The sequence below is a fragment of the Pyxicephalus adspersus genome, chromosome 7 (genome assembly GCF_032062135.1).
Source record: "Pyxicephalus adspersus chromosome 7, UCB_Pads_2.0, whole genome shotgun sequence".
Lineage (NCBI taxonomy): Eukaryota > Metazoa > Chordata > Amphibia > Anura > Pyxicephalidae > Pyxicephalus > Pyxicephalus adspersus.
Genome location: NC_092864.1, coordinates 72,357,721 through 72,363,516, shown reverse-complemented (window position 1 = coordinate 72,363,516; position 5,796 = coordinate 72,357,721).

The following is a 5,796-nucleotide window of genomic DNA, read 5'->3' as shown; positions in this document are numbered from 1 at the left end:
ACATCTATCATATACTATATAACCTATAAAATTGTATCTAAACCCAAGAACAAAAATGCAATGTATCACAACTATCAATTGTTGTTTTTGTTTCTTTTTATTGCACTTGGTAGCAATGCACTTCCTGTCCTATAGCAAAAACATTTACCATACTGTACCTACAGTGGTAGGACTATGGTGGTAGGACTACAGAACACCCACCCCTCTTTACATTTTTTAACAGGGGGTTACTTTAGCCCATAGGTGCTGGCAGGGCTGATAATTTCCTGTACTATGGTTAAAAAAAGGAGAGTTTCTGTCCCTGCTCTATATATTTCTTGCCGCCCCTTGTTGTGTTGTACAACAAATATGGAAAGAATGAGAGAAGAAAGGGTTTTATTGGCTAAGATAAAATTTATGCAATCATAAACAATTCATCATACTTAATTACATATAATTATACAATATATCCCTTGCCCATTGTGTGATCATGGGATTGGGATATTCTTGCTATACATCAAAATACTACTATCATTGATATAACCGTGCCAGTCTCTTTTACCCGACGCGTTTTGCCTATATTGGCTTATTATCTTTTTTGAGTGTATTATCTTTTGCCTGGACAACAGCAGATCACTCTGCTACCCTGAAGCTTTAATCCATTCCTGGGATTTTCAAAACTGACAGATTGAAGCTTACTACAGTGATTATCTCTAGAATCAAGTATTTCCATTCTTTATCTCCAAAAGAGAGTCTTAAGCTGCGTACACACTTCCAATTTTTATCGTTGGAAATGAACGACGAACGATCGATTGGGCAAAAATCGTTCGTAAAAAAGTAACCCACGACACTGACGAACGAGGATAGTCGTTGGAAATGAACGACCGGACCGGCGGATCGGATTGGACGACGATCGTTGACCATCTATCGTGTGTACGGTCGTTCATTGATCGTCCATGGTCTGAGCATGCGCGGTGAACGAACGTTCGCTCACTTCCTGTGGTGCACGTCACTTCCTGTATCGTTCAAACGATCGCATCTATCGTGTGTACAATATCTGCTAACGATCGTGTCGTTATCTGTATGTACAGGATCGGTGCTATACGATCGTTCGCAGATATCGTGCAGGATCGTTCGTCGTTCGTTTACCAACGATAATAATTGGAAGTGTGTACGTAGCTTTACTATGTATTCATAGATTTAGATACTAACACTCATAAGAGATAAAACACCTCTAAACTGCGGACTGAGAAGCATTGTCTAGCCATTTGAAACACTGTTTTTTTTCACCCACATGTATATTGAAATATACCGCCACCCAAACCGTCTAGTCTATAAAATTCCCCTGAGGAAGCTAATGTAGGCAAAACGCATCGGATGAAAGAGACTGACATGATTACATCAATGATAGTAGTATTTTAATGTATAGCAAGAATATCCCAATCCCATGATTACACAATGGGCAAGGGATATATCGTATAATTATATGTAATTATGTATGATGAATTGTTTGAGATTACATACTTATATTCTTAGCCATCCAAACCCCCTCTACTATCGTTCTATATTTGTTGAACTTCCTGTACCATACCTATTTTCAGGATTAATAGTGTTGTTGTGGCACTTAAACATTCAGTCATGTGAAAAGGTATAAATGCCATATGGAAATTGTTGACTTTTTCAATACATTTAAATAGGCGAACATTAATATTAATATGATAAAGTATTTATAGTGTGATTTAGATTTGTATTTTCTATTAGGCTGCTGCAGGGAGATGCTTCAATAATTTATTGTTTTGTTTTTGTTAAGTGGGACATAAATATCGGGTACTACATCCCTGTAACATAAATTACAACTGCATTTTTGGGTTTTTGGGATTTTTTAGATACCACAACTCTCGTTACTTTATACAGTTAAAAAATTCATATAATTTTTTAATTGACATATTCCATGTGCATAACAATATTTCGTGGGACACTTTCCCCAGACAATTATTTGCCTCTAAATTTGTAGTCCTTAAAGTTGATGTCTTAACGCGTTTCACCTTTTTGCTTTATCAGAAGGCTCAACTTTTGTATATGCCTGTTCCAACATCAGACAATAATTTTAAAGAATTCCAAACACCCATATGAGGCAAAGTAAATTATCTGAATCTTTTTGTAAAATCAGTGTAAATCTATTGTTGACAACCAATAGTAGTGTAATCTCACATTTATAGTGAGGGTCACCACATTGTGCACCTAAATACAATATTACCAATATGCTTTACCTGTCACATGATTTCCAATGGTAATATATTGCACTAATGTCACTTCTACATGGTTTCGCTATAAACTCTAAATTAAAACAAATTTAGAGGCAAAAAATTGTCAGGGGAAAGTGTCCCACAAAATAATGTTATGCGCTGGAATGTTGTATATACATATGTAAATTAATGAATTATATGAATTTTTTTGTATAAAGTAAATAGAGTTGTGGTACCTAAAAAATCCCAAAAACCCAAAAAAGCAGCATGTAGCAATTCCCCAGGACAGTGGTTCACTGGTGTTAAGAAGTGGTATCTGCATTGCAACCTCACAGCCGGTCTAAACATAGTCCAAAGTTTAGTTCACATTAGCGGTCTTTGTGAGCTGTTTTACCTTTGAAAATCTTTTATCAAAAAGGGTTTCCAATGCAACATAATTGTTCACTTTTTTTTCACAGGCTCTATGTGGGCTTTTTGTTAGGCGTTTATATTTTTATCGAACAGTTTCAATCAAGAAAAAAAAAGGCAAAATAAAACCACAATGCTTTGCAGCCATTTACAACTCCGCTAATGTGAACTAAGCCTGAATTATTACACCACATTGATTACACTATTATACATCATATTTACATATTATACATCATAAAATAAGTATGTAAATATATAAATGAAGACTTTCCGAATGGAGCATCAATTGTAGCCACAAGCATTAAGGATACATACTTCTCTTATAAAGTATTATTGAGGAATAACTGAACACATCATTTTAGAACATGGAATGTATCATTAAAACATAAAACAGATATATTTTTTGTTTTTGACATTCGTGACATTTTAAGGATTTAATTATAAATGTTTATATAATACTCACACAGCTTTCACCCAGAATTTTCACATTTTAATTGTATCTCATTAGAAGAACATGTGAAACATGGGTGGAAGCTGTGTGAATCTTGTGTAGAAATATTTATAAATAGACCCATATCTACTATAAACCTTGCGGCACACTGCAAATAAAATCTGAACATCTAAACCTAAAATCTGTAAGACCAGTTGCACAACCATTTAACCATTTTGTCAAACTAAAATTTTTGATCCTATTTTAAGTGTTTTCTATCTTCTAATTGATCTGCAGTAACAGAAAAAAGTATGGACATACCTAGTTTCAATCAGCCAGGTGTGCAGGAGAGCCGCTTTAGAATGGATCCAATGCCACAGGATCCCTTTTATTCAGCCAGACTGAACTGAGAAGAGCCTCCAAAAATCCAAATGGTAATTACATTCCTGGACAACGTGAAATTATTAAGCACCTTGTTATGTAAAACAGGATCTGCAGTCATAAGATGGAATGATGTATTAAACAATATCCAAAAACAATGCCCATGTCACCTGTTTCTAATTCCTTAAAGATGAATCTTGGGCTGATATACTGAATGAGAAAGTGGTTGATCCATCTGTCTATTCTATGTGATGGGGCTATATAATTCTTAGGACTGAACAGACCTATAAGTTCGATTACATGTATTTTATTGTGTAGGAAAGGTTTTCCCTTATCTCTCTAAATACCTTTTTTTTTTAATAAAAAAAAAAAGAAAAAAAAGGAGTCCTCCTCTTCTGTTTTTACTCCAGCAGCAGACTTAATGGAAGCGCTGAGCCTCCAGGGCTGCTCCTTCTGCACATGCCCGATCTCATGCATGTGCAGTAAGATTGGAAATCTTTTTTTCCCCATTTATAACAGGCTACAGTACCCGATCTTGTGTCTGCACAGTGCAAGATCAGGTGACAGAAAATGAGAGAAGACGGAAGAAGATGGCGCCACCAAGGACGATTCCAGGATGGCTTGGGACTGACTCAAGATGTGTCATGGGGTAGTGGGGCTCTGCGGAAATAGCTGATTTTTTAAATTAATATTATTATTATACTGTATTTATATAGTGCCAACATATTACGTATCGTTGTACTAAGTCCATAGTCATGTCACTAGCTATCCCTCAATGTGCTCACACTCCAATGTCCCTACCATAGCCATATGTCATTAATACAGTCTAAGGTCAATATTAAAGGGAAGCCAGTTAATTTGCAAGTTTTTGGAATGTGTGATTAAATCGGAGTACCCGGGTGGAAACCTATACAAACACAGGAAGAAGCTGCAAACTCCATGCAGATATGTGTTTTGGCTGAGATTCGAACCTGTGGTCAGCAGTGGTTAGTTCCTCTTTAACTAGTTTAAAATAGTTCCAGGTTGGACTCTTCATAAACTACAGCAGATTTGATCTAGAGCAGGCTTTATATATGTTGATAAAACAGAATTGAGAGGACTTGAGAGGAAGCTATAGACGCTATCAACGTGAGAGTTGATCCAGTCTTGCTATTTACACAGCATTAAATCTCAGCCTTGTCTAGCAGTCTATGGCATTTATAGAAAAACTTTTCTGTTTTGTGAAAACATTACACATAGTTACATAGTAGGTCAAGTTGAAAAAAGACATAAGTTCATCATGTTCAACCACTAGGGAAATAAACATATCCCAGATATAAAAACCTATACGACATAGTTGGTCCAGAGGAAGGCAAACAAACCCCCTGGTACAATTTGCTGCAATAGGAAAAAAAATTCCTTTCTGATTCCATGAGGCAATCGGATGTTCCCTGGATCAACAGTCTCTGTTATCTTTACTTTAAACTTTCAATCCCCAGTTATATTCTGTGCTTCTAGAAATCATCCAGCTTTTTCTTAAAGCAATCTATAGTATTTGCTTAAACTACTTCCTGAGGGAGCCAATTCCACATTTTCACAGCCCTTACAGTGAAGAATCCCTTCCTTATCTGGAGCTTAAACTTCTTTTCCTCCAGACGCAAACAGTGCCCTCTTGTTCTTTGTAATGATCTTACAGTGAATAATGGGAAAGAGAGTTCTCTATATAAACCGTTTATATATTTATACACGGTGATCATATCCCTCCTTATACGTCTCTTCTCAAATAAATTTAGTTCAGCTAATCTCTCCTCATAGCTGAGCTCCTCCATTCCTTTTATTAGTTTAGTTGCCCTCCTCTGCACTCTCTCCAATCCCACAATGTCCTTTTTGTGAACTGGTGCCCAAAACTGGACTGCATATTCCAGATGTGGTCTGACCAATGCTTTGTACAGGGGCAGGATTATGTCTCCATCTCTGCAGTCTATTCCTCTTTTAATACAAGAAAGTACTTTACTAGCTTTAGATATTGCAGCTTGGCATTGCATGCTGTTATTAAGTCTAAGGTCTATACAATAGCAGTAAAAGAAGCCAAGAAGGAATACACATATAATAAAATGTAATTCTTACTTTGTATGTATATGGAGGCCTGTGAATAGATTGCTTTCCTTTCGACATCATTTTTTAACTTTAGAACCTACTTACCATGTAATGATCATGTCAAATTCCATAAATCAGAATATAGTAATGATTAGTAATGTATTTTAGAAGAAATAAACCTTTTGTAGCTTTGTGCAAGTTTATTTTTATTATTAAAACCCTTCAGGTCTAAGACACCTAAAAGTCTATTTATAAAAGTAAATTAGTCTAGACTGT